This window comes from Bison bison, unplaced genomic scaffold (genome assembly GCF_000754665.1).
Source record: "Bison bison bison isolate TAMUID 2011002044 unplaced genomic scaffold, Bison_UMD1.0 scf7180017864160, whole genome shotgun sequence".
Classification (NCBI taxonomy): Eukaryota; Metazoa; Chordata; class Mammalia; order Artiodactyla; family Bovidae; genus Bison; species Bison bison.
Window position 1 is genome coordinate 6460067 of NW_011494732.1, and position 16540 is coordinate 6476606.

Here is a 16540-nt window from a genome sequence, read left to right on the forward strand (position 1 = left end):
CGTTTCTCCTAAGCTCTTCAAACGTCATTTCGTGACCACACTGGACTTGGAGAGCTATCCAGATGCAGGGAAATGAAATTCCTGGCACTGGAAGCAAATGGAGGCCCAGGCTTTCCTGTGTGAGCTCCCTCATTCCCTCAGGAGTCCCTGGTGGCCTCACCCCAGCTGCTGGGATTTCCACAAAGACAGCCGGATTGGACTAATCTGACCACACAAATGTGGAACTGAATGAGGGGCAGAGGTACCAGAAAGGATCAAAACTCCGGGTGTCTGTCCCAGGCTCGAGGGACAGCATCCGGGAGTCCAGCCAGCCAGAGGAAAGATTCGCTCTCCAGATTAACCTGGCAGCTTGAGGTATCGTACACAACGGGGGAGACGGTAGGCTAAAAGGTCACAGGGGAGGTCAGCTCAGCAACAAGGCTGTGGGTGGGGCACCTGGCCGGGAGAGGTGAGTGCCACGGGAGGTTGAGGCCACGAGCAGCAGCCTGGTTCTTAAAAGCTCCCTTCCTGCAAGAGGCCAAGACAGCAAAATTGCAGCTGGGGTCCAGCAGCAGCCTGGGACGCCGGCTGACCAGGAGCAGACTGTCTGCTCTGGATGCTTAACTGATCACCCGAGATGCTGCTGCACAGACAGGGCAAGGGAGAGCAGTTTCTCCGCTCTGGATCAGGCAGTCCATCTTTCACCTCTCCCCAGGAACGCTGCTGAGGTGGAAGAAAAACAGCCGTTACTGAGCACTGGAGCGATGGAGCAATTCAAAGTGACCCAACTGGTGTTTTATCCCAGACAATGATGGCTTTGTCGGCAGATTGCAACAGCCCAACAAACCCTGCACGCCCCTCTTCATTTCTATCTCTGGTCCCCAGGACTTGGAGACACCAGGCTAAAAAGGGAAGAAAGTTATACTCAGAAACTAACAGCGTGTGATGCAACAGAGGCAGGCCAACTGCCATTCAGCGATGACACATCACCCAGGCTGGCGTTCTGCAGTCGTGGGGCTCCTACTGCTCCCGGGACATATCTGAGTCTCACATACTGATGCGCTCCCAGGGATCCTGGCCAACAGAGAACACAGGGCTGAGCGTCAAGCTTGTTTACAGTGCTGCTGGGTCACTGTTCCAGTCCATTGGCTGGGCAGCTTGCTCGAGATAGCTTTTGCGTTCAGTCTGGACTACCCTGTTATTTCTCTCTTGGTTTGCCCTAGCCAAGGAAACTCACTTGCCCTTAGATGGACACTGCTGTAAGGACTCTGGCTTCCCAGGTGGCACTAGCGGTAAAGAACCCGCCTGCCAGTGCAGGAGATGTAAGAGACACACGTTTGATCCCTGGGTGGGGAAGATCCCCTGGAGAGGGAGATGGCAACCCACTCCTGTATTCTTGCCTGGAGAACCCCACGGACAGAGGAGCCTGGCGGGCTACAGTCCATGGGGTCGCAAAGAGTCAGACACGACTGAAGCAACTTAGCACTCAAGAGCATCAGCACACTCAAGACCTCAGCTAGAGCCACTGAGCCGAGGTGGCTGCTCCCAGCTTTCCAGAAGCCTGAAAGCTGCTACCCTCTAGGGCAGGAACCAGAGAAAATTCTCTCTGCAGGTAAGAGCCAGGGGGTGAGAGAGACCAGAAGATGACACCTGTATTTCTCACACCCCGCCCCGCCCTGCTCACTTAATCCATACTTTACCAATCACCACAAACACACCCATGGCTCCAGGGAGCCAGCAATTGGCAGGAATATAGAGATAAGCAAACAAACTTATCGGGCAAAAAAGCAGCTGGCTACTGACTGTAATCAGTAGGTCTCTGATTGGCTGCTGTGGGAAGCACCCGAAGGCCGTGCCCACCAGGTAAGTTTCCTCAGCACCACCTGCCTGCTGGCTCACAAGTACTGTGCCGGGACATCGTCAAGGACAAGCCAGGGGCTGAGCTGATAGCTGGGTTCTCTGCTTTTCTGAGAGCTTTTTTCCCAGGGAACAAAGTCTTCTGCCAAGGTTTCTTGTGGGGGAAAAAAATCATGAAATTCAAAACTAAGAGGAATTGAAAACTGGTCCAGTCACTAGGGAGCCAGGCTGGGAGAGAGCCGGGAGGCTAGAGCAGGCTCTGCTGGGCTAGGAGATGGGGGTCACAGTGAGGAGCTCTGGGCTAGGACGCAGCCAGTGAACCTGGATGCCCTGAGGGCAGCCGAGCCTTGCCACTGAGCCTAGGGAGTTGTAACAACCTCATCCAGCATTTAAAACATCACCCAAGTCCTTTGCCTTATATCAGACCCCGCCGCCACACACTCTTGCCATCAGTGTGGGTGGGCAGACAGACAGAACCACAGAAACCCCACAACGGATCAGGCTGACAAGTAAGGCTGCCAGAGAGCCAGAGATCAGCATCTCTGGACTTGATGGGCTGGAAAGTACTTAAACTTTTCCAGAGAGTTGAGTGAGCTCTTCTTTCCATGTACCAAGTCATACTGGCATCTGTTCTGTGACTCGCAGGGACATGCATCCACATGGCTCCCGGTCTCAGGTGAGCGTGCCCCAGCTGGGCGGGCTTGCAGCTGGAACCACCAGCTTTCCTGAAGCTCAACGCTCTCTCCCTGCCTCTGGAACAACAGAGGCCGAGCGCCGGCATCCTCCTGCTGGCAGGAGTGAGGAGCCCTGGCCTCGGGGTGGGGACGTGCGAGCTCGGCACGCACGCTGCTGTGGGGTGTGTCAGACCCCCTCCCCTGCGTCCCCTGCCCCTCTGCAGGCTGGCACTGCAGCCAGCCTTCCTCTCTCCAGCCCGAGGCGCAGAGCAAAGGCTGCTCCTGGGCTGCAACCTGCTCACCTCCACCCTCCACACATACCTCAGCCAAGCAGGCAGGGGCAGGGGACAGGCCGGGGAACCCTGACCCTTTTCTTCAAGGGTCCTGCTGAAAGGTTCTCAGGGAGAGAGTTCATCCAGTGAGGAAGGAGGAGGAGGCAGAAGGATGTTTTCAGAGAAAGTAGGGATAAGAGAAATGGAACAGGGGCTCAGGAACACAAAACTCATGTGAAATGGTCTTAAGGTCCACCAGAGAGGGGTTCCGTGAGTGACAGTATACCCACACAATGAAATACTACTCAGCCACTAAAAATACTGCAGACGAGTATTTGGGAAAGGCATTCATGATCTGTTAAATACAAACACAAAACACACTTACTCCACTCGAAAAATAAAAACCCCACCAGGTCTGAGAGAATAAACACCAGGGAAATGATGGTGGTTATCTGTGGGTATTGAGTTTGGGTTTTTTTTTTTCCTGGAAGGCGGCCCAGAAATACAGTCAAAATCCAAAACGTAAGGTCCAAAGCTTAGAAGAGTAATACCCCCAACTTCTTAGTGAGCGTGGTTGCTGTTGCTCTGAGAAGTACAAACTATTTCAATCTGGCTCAGGAGCAAAGTCGTGGCCTTTAAGAACCATAAAGCTACTTGCCAACACCTCTGTAGATCAGATCAAATATGGACAGAAACTTCAAGAGGTGAAAAGCCTCAGATCGTGAGGAAGGTGGCTGTGCGAGAACGTGTGTGTGTGTGTGTGTGTGTGTGTGCGCGTGCCCGCGCGCGCTGGGGGAAGGGTTCAAAGCAAGCACATCCCTTCTTTACTACCACACACACACACACACACACACACACGTAGTTAACTGCAAAGCAAGCCAGGGGCCTGTAACACAACGTCCAATGTGCCGGTTAGAAACTTTGAACAAGAGCCAAGTGAGAGGCCTCTTCTGTCTAACTTCAAGCTATAATTTTGTTTCAGCGACAACCAAATCAACTGTCTGGAGTTAAGTCAAATGATTATCCCTTTCTTCCACCCTGGAATCACCCTATGAAAACAGCCCTGCCCCAGGCAGGTCTGGTGGTGAAGTTAAGGGATAACAGTTAGAAATGGAATGTAAAACGATGAGTAACCCACTGTCCAAGAACTTCACGTGGAGAAGTGAAGTGAAGTCAACTCTCCACCCCCAAATCACGATCATTTAAAATAACTGCCCTGGTTCCTCATAACTCTACGAGTAACTGTCTACCAGGCGCACACACACCTCTGGGGTTTACCAGGAGGACAGTCTTGGATTTTGTTTTCAGAAGATGACGGTCCTGTGACTGTATGAACATGAACATTTCAGGAAGGTACACCTCAGAGTGAGAACACCTCACAAGATATCCCCTGTGCCAGGGCTGCCCTTGTGGCAAAGAGCACCACACACTCCTTCATCCTTTAGGCCAGGACTCAGTTCTAAACGAGACGCAACCGTGGGACTTCCCTGGTGGTCCGGTGGTTAAGACTGCCCTTCCGATGCAAGGGGGGCGGGTTCGATCCCTGGTTGGAGAACTAAGATCCCACATACCATGCGGCACAGCCAAAACAGATTTTGAGAATAAATTAAAAAATAAAAAGAAAGGCCAATAGATAAACAGATGCAACCGAGATTAAACTCATTTCCCTAGAATTTCCTAATACTTGAACTCAGATCCAAGGTAGAAATGGAAATGCAGAGTTCACATACAAATTCAGACTTCTTCCAGTTTTCAAATACGCCAGACCTCGTAAGACTGAGCTCACGTTCCCAAACAGCTAGAGTCACCTGGAGCTGGGTGATGGCTGCCCCCTGTAGAGCCGGCAGGTGCCCACCAATTCACCACAGATCCCCCCCCGCACCCCCCACCGCCACCGCTGCACTTCCATCAGGCAGGCCTGGTCAACTGCAGTTTATAGTTGCAGGGTTTTCATAATAAGTAAGTGCTTGTCTGTAACCATGACTCCATCAGAAGCCAGAAAATAAAAGACAGCAAACGTCCTCTTTGCCTTACCAATGACCCACACTTTTATCTCCTGACCCTTGTGGGCATTTGACTTGGTGACCCCCTGACCCAGACAATGTTAAAAGGAAAAAAGGCCTTAACAGGATAACCTTAGGGTGATTTGTGGAGCTTTGAGGTAACCTGGAGAGCCAAATTCCTGAGTCGATTTTAATCTAGGGGAAATGCTCAGGGTAGGTCACCTTCCCAAGCAGTCTCTCATTTACTGTACACAGAAGAGATGGAAGACAGAGACTCTTGGAACTCCTAGACACTGACATATTTAGCATTTAAGATCTCAAATACGACTCCCTAAAGATAATGTTGAAAACCTAAATGGTTTGGGTTTTCTGTTGGTGTTGTTTTTTATTGGAGGATAACTGCTTTATAATATTGTGCTGGCCTCTGCCATACATCAACATGAGTCAGCCACAAGTATACATATGTCTCCTCCCTTCTGAACCGCCCCTATCTCCCTCCCCATCCCATCCCTCTAGGGCTGTCACAGAGCACTGGGTTGAGCTCCCTGTGTCACACAGCAAATGCCCAGTTGCTCTCTGTTTCACATATGGTAATGTGTGTGCTTCCGTGCTCTTCTCTCAATTCACGCCTCCGCTCCTTCCGCCGCTGCATCCACAAGCCTGCGCTCTGTGTCTGCGCCCACTGCGGCCCTGCAAACAGGCTCATCAGTACCATCTTTCTAGGTTCCGCATTCGTGCGTTAGTGTCCAGTATCTGTCCTTCTCTTTCTCACTTACCTCACTTTGTATAATAGGCTCTCAAGGGATTCTATTCAGCTACAAAAAGAAGAATGCATCCGGGTCAGTCCTAATGACGTGGGTTTTTTTTTTTTATAACAGGTTTATTGAGACATGATTTACACACCAAAACATTCGCCTTTTAAAAGTGTTCACTGAAAAAAAAAAAAAATAAATAAAAGTGTTCACTGGTTTCTAGTATAGTCACAATACTATAAAACATGACCATCATCCTAAAAGATTCCTGCTTTTCCCCAGTATTCCCCTCTTCAACCTCCCTCACAGGCCAAGTACTGATCTGATTTTTTTCCACTGTAGATTAGCTCTGCCTTTTCTAGAACGTCACATAAACGGAATCAATATCTAATCTCTTGAGTAAGACTTGCGTCACTCGACGTAATGTTTCTGACACGTACCAGAAGCTTGTTCCTTTTTATTGCTCAATACAATTTACTCCTAAGGCTGTATCTCTCAAATACACAAGGTCCATGGAAGAAAAATAAGATTGGTAAATAAGAATAAGATTGGTCATTCTAGTCTAACCCCCACGTCTCCTCTCACTTTTTTCCTTCCTTTACAATTAAAGACCTCAGGACTTACAGGGCTGAGCGAAATGCTACCCACCAGCGGCACCATGTCTAGTGGTGTTTGACCCATCATCTTTCCAACATAGTCACTGCGGTTCCCAGTTTCACCCTGTAAGGAAGTCCCTGCTGAATCTGTACGAGAACTTTACTACAGAAAATGGAATACCAACATCCAAACAACGAAGCTACTAGGCTTCCCCCCGAAACATGCCTGTCAATGAACAGATAAACAAAATGCGGTACAATGACACAGTGGAATACTGTCCAGGAATCGAAAGGAACAAGACATGTATGTGCACTGTAAACATAGATGAACCTCACCAACTTCATGCCAAGTGAAAAAAGACAGAGGCAAAAGGCCACATACAGTATGATTCCATTTACATGAAACGTCCAGAAAAGGCAAGACAAGCAGATTACAGACACAGAAAGCAGATTAACGGTTGTCTGGGGCGAAGGCAGGACCTGAGATTAAACATAAAAGAGCATGAGGGATCTTGGTGGGGTGACGGGATGTTCTAAAACTGGATTCCAATTATGGCTACACAACAAAAAGGAAATCAATGACCAGCACACGTATAGCGACCACATTTTAAGGGACATGAATCCCATCTTGATTAAGCTGTTAACACCAACGATAACATAAACTCGTCTGCACAAGTGGAAGAAAGTCCTGCTCCAAGGCAGAGAAAGATCCGTTTAATAATGTGAAGAACAACAACAACAAAATAATAATTATTTAAAGAACAGAGGAGCCTGGGTAAAAGGCCCTGCTACTCAGCTGGAAAATCACTGTTTCAAACAGCAAGCTAATATGATCATGCACTGTTTTAAGAACTCGTTGAAAGGGTTTCATTCTAATAAATAAGAGAGATTTATAAATTCACTTTCTCTAGAAAGCATAGTGTCTAGCTCTCTGGGCTGGTCCCAGAAGATGAGGCAGTCCATTTGCAAATGGGCCAGTGACCACCTGAGCACAAAAAGGGGTTCTTTAGGTTGTTTTTTAAAAGCCAGAATATTGGGGAAATATCTGGAAACTAGTTTAATTCTCCTACTTTCTACCGAAGCAGCTGTTTTTTGTTTGATGACTGTCTGCCCCATGGTGATGGAACACAAGAGGCCATCATCTTCCCTGATGGCCTGTGCCCATAAGCCACAGAGGAAAGAAGTGGTGACTAGCTTTCAGAACAGACCCTCCTACGCACACAATAGTCCTCACAGTGAAGCAGAGTGAACCAAGTCCCCGTGGGTCCCCTCTCCAGTGCCGTTCCCACCAGCAGCCTGGTTCTCCCTGACATCCCTTTCTGAGCTCTTTACTTCCTGGCCTCACTCTTCACTGTTCTTCAACTGGATTCTTCTTTGTTTTCTTTTCTTTTTAATTTTTACACTATCACTTCTGAGACTCAAAAGCTATTGACAAGGAATTCTGTTTCTGGAATTATTCCTCCAGATCTTGGACGTCCTTCTAGAGCTACCAGATAACCCTTTCCACCCTGCCTCCTTCTAGAAGGCTTTTCTGATGGTGCAGTCCAACCCTAACTAAACACACTAGGGATGCTCGATTTGGAGATGTTTCCTCGTAGGGCATTCAAGACCAGGTAGTACTCTTCTACCACAACCAAACCCAAGGGAGTAAAAATATTATTCGGGATATGAGAGTATCTATTTCACAGAAAACAAAAACCATTGCCATCCCAAATACAAGCTCAAAACGCCAAAACCTCCCATGGCCAACTGGTCCCTTACAAGGCACAAGAAAGGTTAGGGAGATGAGATGGAGCAGCCAGGACAGAAGAAAGAATCCCGGTACTCTGGTGACAGTGATGACCTCCCTGGACTGCAGAGCTCCCAACACTGACAGCCCCTCGCAGCCCCTTCTTAGGGAGCTGCCCCACCCATAGCCCATGCAGCCAAGTCAAGCACACAGCGCAGGTCCTCAACACAGCTCACATTAGTCACACAGCTGATGGGGCTCCCTGGCTTCCTCATTTCAGTCACAGCCCCCACGGCTCAGACCAAAACCCTCAGGGCCACTGCTGATTCCTTGCTTACACCCCGACATCCTTTCCACTGGCAAGCCCAAACCCGCCCTGCATCCATGCACGTCTCACCACCTCCCAGCCACCATTCTGGTATCAGTTCCCCCGGCCCTCCTGTCCCCTGGTCCCCACTGCGCAGACTCAACAAGCCAGATCTCCAAAGCAATGAATGGAGTATCCTAACCTCCCATCTCCCAACCAAACCCATCTCCCCCTCTCCTCCCCAACACTCGCCCTGCCCTCAACCTGCTGGCCACCCTGGCCTTCCCAGCCCCGGAATGTGCCTGATCCTTCCACCTTGGGCCTCTGCCTCGGGCTCGTCCACCGCCTGGAATGACTGCCCTCGGCTGGCTCCCACTCACCACTCAGGTTTCAGTTCAACCTGAAATGTCAGCCCCTCGGAAGACTTCTCTGACCTGCCGAGATACAGTGTCCGCCTGCCCTCCCCCACCCGCTATCACTTTCCATCTTCTGGTGAAGTTGATGTTCTTTGCGGCAGGAACGATTTAAATCTGATTTGCTTACTGATTCCCTCAACTGACTATAGACTCCATGACTTGACAATACCTGTAAGTCAGTTATTGTGCCGGACGTCTTAAACATGCACATAGCTGTGCGCCACCTGCTGCTGCTACTGCTAAGTCGCTTCAGTCGTGTCCAACTCTGTGCGACCCCATAGACGGCAGCCCACCAGGCTCCCCCGTCCCTGAGATTCTCCAGGCAAGAACACTGGAGTGGGTTGCCATTTCCCTCTCCAATGTGTGAAAGCGAAAAGTGAAAGTGAAGTTGCTCAGTCGTGTCTGACTCTCAGTGACCCCATGGACTGCAGCCCACCAGGCTCCCCCGTCCATGGGACTTTCCAGGCAAGAATACTGGAGTGGGTTGCCATTCTCAATAAAACCCAAACAACAAAAAGAATGCGCACGCCATGTCTTGTTTACTGCTGCATCCCCAAGGGCGAGAACAAGGCCTGGCACCCATCGGAGGCCTGATTAATACTTTTGAAAGGAAAGGGCATCACTGGATGCTCTGGGGCTAGACACGGGCTAATTCAATTAGACAACTGGCATACAGCACTGATGGTAACAGGAAGCTCTGAGCAGGTCTGTGTGCGAAACTCAGGCCACCCACAAGCTCCTGTCAGGCAGATGCAGAAACCCCCATAGTCAGGGGCTTTGAAGCAGAGGACAGCAGAGGCAGGTGAGAGCGCCAGCTGGCAGCAGCAGAAGTAAGATCCCAAAGCAAAGCAGGGTCTGAGACAGGAGCTGAGTCACTTATGTGGGTAAGCCTTAAGGAAAGGGCAAGCTCCCTCTGCTGAGGACCCACCACAGCCCGGGACCCCTCCAGAATCCAGAGGTCTGGAAGTCCTGGGAATCCTGGAGGTTCATGAACACACTTCCTGATCCCTGCAGTAAATCCCCATTGCAAGGGCCAGCTTGAGACAGGCCCTGATTCCCATGGCCAAAAGGGCTCTGCCTAAACTCAAGCCCTGTGGCTCGGAATTCTAACCACAGACAGAACTCCAACAAGACAGAAAATACCACCTAAGATATCTGCTGTCTGAACTGCACATATTAGACCCAAGAAGTAACTCAATTATGGGCAATAGGAGCTCACACTCTGAATTTTTCATCAGCCATATATGAATCCTTAAAGATATGTGCTGTTAACTTTCTACAGTACCCTTATTCTAGGAACTGTGCTGGGGCAACAGAATAAGACCACTTTACAGACTCCCTTTTACAACAAGGGCCCTCCTATCATTAGATCGCCTGAAGCAGGCACTTCGCTAATACACTTTGCACAGTTTGACACGACGGCAGAGTGTGCTCAGCTCTTCTGTGGGGGAAGGAGTCTGACGAAAGACTTTTAGACCTGGGTTATGGGCTTAAAAACATCAACTGGAGAAACTGTTGAGGACGTCCCCAGGTGGCAGAGTGGTTAGGAACTCACCTGCCAACGCAGGGGACATGGGTTCAATCCCTGCTCCGGGAAGATTCCACATGCTGCAGAGCAATGAAGTCTGTGGGCCACAACTACTGAAGCCCACTCGCCTAGAGCCTGTGCTCTGCAACAAGAGCAGCCTCTGCAATGAGAAGCCCATGAAGACTAGAGAAGGCCCATGCAAAGTAACGAAGACCCAGTGCAGCCAAAAATAAAAGTAATTAATTAATTAAAAACAAAAAATTATTGAAACCAGTCTGTACTAGTTTCCAACTGCTGCTGTAACAAATGGCCACAAAATTAGTGGCTTAGAACAATGCAAAGTTACTGTCTCACAGTTCTGGAAGGGGTCTCCAGAACTGGGGCTAAAAGCAAGATATGCGCAGTGCTGGCTTCCAGGATTCCAGGGGAGAATCTGGCTCCCTGCCTTTTCTAGCTCCTAGAGGCTGCCCGTGTTCCTTAGCTTGTGGCCCCTTCCTCATCTTCAAACTCAGCGACTTCAGGCCAACTCCTCCTGCTAGTTCTCTCTTCTGCTTTCCTCTTCTTCTTTTAAGGACCCTTGTGACTACATTGGGCCCACCCAGGCAATCCAAAATCATCTCTCCATTTTAGAGGCAGCTGATTAGCAACCCTACTTCCTCTCTGCCATGTGACCTACCGTATTCGCAGGTCCTGGGAATGAGCACGTAGACGTCCTGGGACACCACTCATCTACCTCCCATCTCAGGTTGTGTGGGCCCCCCAATACAAACACCACCCCGTTGTCCCACTCTACACCAGCACCCCTAGACAAGCGTTCCACGGAGGGGGTTTTTCTTTGTGCATCTGAAGAGAAACAAGGTCCACCAGAGGAGAGTTTATGATGTGGGCCACTAGGCCCCTGAGTTTCCCTGTTCAATTCCATATATTTATCTTAGCCGCCTAGTATATTCCAGACACTGTGAGACTCCATGAGAAAGTCAAAGGTGAAGAGAGCAGGAAAATCACGTCTATGTAAATAAAGATACGAGGCACAATCAATAAGGTCGTGGATTTGCCTGGCATCGAGGGGTTCACTCCCTTTGAGAGGGACCACCAGGCCACGGGCACTTGAGCCGAGGCTTGAGGGAAGGGCAGGATCTCACCAGTGGGGCAGGGCGGCACGAGGAAGGGCATGGGGTGGCCTAAAGGCACTTGTTTTCCCCGTCTTGGTTCCCCTCTTCCAATCCTACAGGAACTAGCACTTCTACCTTCTCTCTTACAGAGTTGCACGCTTCTGTGAGCAGACAAGGAGAAGACTTTTCAGCAAGAGACACCACCTTGGATGAGCTGCCTCACCTCCCAGCAACAAGGCAAATTAACTTTGTGCCTTTTTTTTTTTGGTTTGAAAAATATGAATTCCACCAGCACCTGCCTGAGAGGGCTACTGCGACTTAGGATAACATAGAGACTCTAGGACACAGTAATTGCTCAGTTAGTATGAATTTCCTTTCGTCTAGCAAATGACTTCCCTCCATCCTCTCTTCCACCTCCTTTCCCCAGGCTCTTCCCAATCTGATTACCCTTCTTTGCCCTTCCATCAGGATGGCAATCAGCCAGCCAGCCTCTACATAAACAGGAAATTTGTCCTGGACCACCAATGAAAAGAGCACAGGTAAAAGGAATTCTTGGACTTCCTGGGAAGGTGGATCGTAACTTCTGATAGGTAACACAGGGAAGGGGAGATACGTATGAAACCCCTATGACACGGGAAACTGTCCACACTGATCCCGATTATGCAAACACACACACACACAGACACACACTCTTCTGGTTTCGGGACCGTCCTCACTGCTGCTGTTAGACCTGGTTCACGTTGTTCATCACAGCCCTTGCTAACTGTTCTACAATTGCCTGTTTATCTGTCCCCCACTCCAAATCTGTGAGCTCCTGGAGGACAGAGACTATTCTTTCTCATCTCTGGAGCCCTCACTCCAACCCAGCATGGCCCTTTAATAGACACTATATAATGACTCAAGACCAAAGAAAGCCCAAGAGGAGAGAAACTGCTTCTCTTCGGCATGGTTGCAGAAGAGTAAAACCAATTTAGTCATCTGTGTGAATGGTTCTCATTTACAACTAGTTACCATGCCCAGGACTAGAAAGTTCTTCCTTGGAAAACTTAACATTTAGAGGACAATTGCTATAAACCTTGAATCCTTGTCTGTCAGGAACAGTGGGTAACTATTCATATATATAGTCCATCCTAAAGGAAATCAGTCCTGAATATTCATTGGAAGGACTGATGCTGAAGCTGAAGCTCCAACACTATGGCCACCTGATGCAAAGAACCGACTCATTAGCAAAGACCCTGGTGCTGGGAAAGACTGAAAGCACAAGGAGAAGGGGATGACAGAGGATGAGATGGTTGGATGGCATCACCGACTTGACAGACATGAGTTTGAGCAAGCTCCGGGAGTTGGTGATGGCCTGGTGTACTGCAGTCCATGGAGTCGCAAAGAGTTGGACACAACTGAGCGACTGAACTGAACTGATACATACATATACAGGGCTACAGTTTGGAAACTTGTATCTTACAGATCCAAATTTAAAGGTTTCCTCGATTATCCACTGGAGCAGAGATCCACTGTCCAGGGACTTCCCTGGGGGTCCAGAGGCTAATACGCCACACTCCCAATGCAGGGGGCCCAGGTTCGATCCCTGGTCAGGGAACTAGATCCCACATGATCTAGCAACTAAGAGTTCATATTTGTAACTAAGAGCTGGTGTAGCCAAAATAAATTTTTAAAAAGAAAGAAAGAAAAATAATTTTAAAAAAAGAAAGAAATCTACTGTCCAGAAAGCTACTGTTTATCTCTAAATACATAAAAGAATCGTCTCTCCCCTCACCCCACAGATATTTACACCAAAGGTCCCTAATAAAGTTACATAAAAAGGTAGAGAAGCGAAACCAAAACCAAACCCAGAAAGCTGTCTACTAGATGTGTTCAGAATCTGCGTGGGTGATTTACATGTGTGACTTTCCTCACAATGTTAAGAGGGAAAGAGCCATGAACTATGTTCTAGAGGACATAGCTCCACTGTGGGGCTTCAGAGAGTATGGACAAGCCAAGAATGCATCCATTTAGCATCTGTCAAGCCGGCATTTAAAAGCCACATTAAAGACCCCAGTTAGATATGTTACTTCCCTTAGTTTATGGATGAGTAACTTGGGCTCCTAAAAAATGTCAGCTGAATGATGATGCAGAAGGGATTCAGCCCATTAAACCTCCTGTTGCTTCTTATTTGCCAGGTACTAAACCCATTCTAATCCCAGGGACGGGGGAGCCTGGTGGGCTGCCATCTATGGGGTCGCACAGAGTCGGACACGACAGAAGCGACTTAGCAGCAGCAGCAGCAGCAGCAGACCCATTCGTGGGGTTTCCCTGATGGCTCAGCGGTAAAAATCCGCCTGCAATGCAGGAGACACAGGAGACGTGGCTTCAGTCCCTGGGCCAGGAAGATCCCATGGAGGAGGAAATGGCAACCCACTCCAGTATTCTTGCCTGGAAAATCCCATAGACAGAGGACCCTGGCAGGCTACAGTCCATGGGGCCGCAAAGAATCGGACATGACTGAGAAGGCAGGCAGACCCATTTATAGACATTATCTTAGTTATAAGTTATATTTATAAGTTATAAGTATAATTATAAGTTATACTTATCCTCACTTCCATCCTGCAGGGACACCGTACTCTCCCCATGTCCCCAGTGGCGGATAGGAAGCTTTAGAGAAGGCAAGCCATGAATTTCTAAGCTCTGCCTTGGGGAGAGGCAACTTCTTCCTCTTCCAAACATTCCAACAATTGACCTCACACTGCAGGACCAAATCAAGATGTTTCACTACAGGGGGCTTTTCTTAGCATCATGGTGTGGGAAGGATGTGGATTTTATGGCCAGCTACAGGAAGCTGGAATCCGTCCACACTGTTACCTGTCCAGGTGGACCATGGGGCACCCCACATTTTTCCCAGCCAAAGTCAGTCTTGCCAAAGACCCTTTAGCAGTTCATGACTTTGCAAGTTCAGGGACAGATCATATCAGAGTCCCTAGTCCACTTCACACGACTGGGGAAAAAACCACCACAACTTCCCCTGCCCTTAGTTCCTCCTCCCAAAGAGCTGCTGAACCTCATCTGGAAACAGCTGGGAGGTAGCAGTTAACAGGAAACCAAACCCAAAAAAAAAAAAAGCACAGAGTGTACCAGGGAGAGTTAGGCGGCTAGAACGAAGAGGCCGGGGGACCGACAGGAAGCTGAAGTCAGAAAGAGCCCAGGCCAGAAACAGACAGAAGAGGAGGAGGCCCAGCGGCCAGGAGAGGGAGAAAACCTGGAAAACAGGGGTGAAGGCTCAACATGGCCCTGAAAGGGGAGTGAGGCCACCTCTGGGGTTGTTTTTTTTCCCCTCTGCCCCCCATATCGCAACCCTCCTTCTCTGAAAGCCAGTGAGCAGTCTTCGCAGGATAGCTGAGGTCAGAAACATTTGTTCTTATGCTGCTTTCTGGGCCAGAGGCTGCAGCCCAGATAACTGGTTTTGAGTCCTCCTCCTGTCAATCTGTACCCACGTTCCACGCTGCCAACTAAATTCTGGGGCCACCCAGATTAGCCTCACGCAGAGAGAGACACGATGAGCATCTTCATGAGAAATTACTAGGCGGATGCCCAATGGGGGACCCGCAGTGGCAGGAGACTCTGCATGGGGAATGACAGCAAAGCCGGACAGACAACTAGCAGGGCTGGATGTCTCAAAGAACAAGGTAAGCCTCAAACCAAACTAAGCATGCATTTTGCAACCAAGAAAGTTAAATGAGCAACGGCTGGCTGCCAAAATATTTTCAAAAGAAATGGAAAAAAAAATACCATTACTAAAATTCTTTGGTGTCATTTAATAATACGCCTTCAGGTTATCCAAACTGAGGACAGAGGGCAGACTGGTTTATTTACCCTTTAGCAGAGCTTAGGTGAGCTCTTCGGCCCTTGCCTCCTGCACTCCATCGCCCATTCTCTGTATGCGGAGAAGTTGATATTAAAATAAAGGCGAGGATTAAGTTTGCTTTATAGAACACATTCCTGTCTTTCACCTCCAGGTTTGTTTGGAAGCCCTCTCTTTCTCACTGCACCGTATGCTACAGTCGAGTCGAGTTTGATTCCAATGAAGAGCTCAAAATTTGAGACCGAGTAAGCAGGGCTAACCCTGGAGGAGGAAATGGCAACCCGCTCCCATATTCTTGCCTGGAAAATCCCACAGACAGAGGATCCCGGCGGGTTACAGTCCATGGGGTCGCCAAGAGTCAGACACGAGCAAGCATGCACACACGCACGAAGCAGGGCTAAAAGCGGGCAGAGGGCTGAGACCTCAATACAATTTGGGTTTAAAAAAAAAAAAATCTTCACAGGCTTGGTGCCAGCTCAAACTGGCAAGACCAGAGAATCAGAGCAGAGCCTAACCAATGTGCCACGCAAAGGGGGTGGGAGGAGAGCTCTGGGTAACGTACTGCAGCCATGTGGCAAACAAACCATCAGGGAAGCCTTCAAGAGAGGAAATGGGGGCGGGCAGAGTCGGGGTGCGTTTCAGGAACATAACAAAGGAACAAGTTGACTAATCATTTATTCCAGAGGGGGAAAATGCCACCAGGAGCTATGTATATCTAGCGTTTCAGCTTCAGGTAAATGTATAACTTGGGTATATTCGGGGCTCACTGCTTTCCAAAAAAAGGTGGGGGCGGTGGAGGGAAACGTTCATACTCCTCGTGATACTGCTTCTGGAGTCTCCAAGGAAACTTTGTCTGCGCTGCCTGCAGCAGACACCTAAGACAACCCCAGCCAGTCCAGTTACTAATGCAGTAATCTCCACTCTGCCGAGATTCTATCGTGAGCTTTGTGCAGGGCTGGGCTGCTCCGCACTGCAGCTCCTCCAAAGAAGTTCTGTTTCCGAGGCAGAAGTTATCTGAAGCAAATACCTGACAAATACTGAGAAAGGGAGAGTGGAAGGGCATTTTAAGCCCTGAGGTTAAACCCAGGCATTTCTGTGACTTGGGGTAAAAAAGAGATCTCCGCCTAGAGCCAGAGCCATAGGTGAGGATGGTGTCTGGGATACCTGCCCTAAACATCTCCAAATTATGTTTCAGGGCCAGCCCAAGGAGCCTCCAACTTGCCAGGGGGACAGCCTCCACCATCAAGGGCTAGGGCTTCAAGTTTTCCTAGGAGGCACTCAGGGCCCCTCCCAAATGTGGGTGGGGGGAGGGCTTCCCAATCAAGAGGGTGTGAGGGAACCCAGCCTCCCTCACAAGAAAACTAGCTCACACTTCAGGAGCAACTAAATATGTGCCAGGCGCTGAAATAAGCACTTTACCTATCTCATTCCATCCCCACAGCAGCCAACGGAGGCAGGTAAT

The 16540-nt window shown here is 49.3% G+C and overlaps 1 protein-coding gene across 1 annotated transcript in view; it reads right to left on the bottom strand.

Annotated features, from left to right (window-relative positions):
• Positions 1–16540, bottom strand: part of MLXIP (MLX interacting protein) — a gene marked incomplete at its 5' end in the record, with an annotated part of 57263 nt that overhangs the window by 40222 nt on the left and 501 nt on the right. The gene's annotated exons all lie outside the window — the stretch shown is intronic.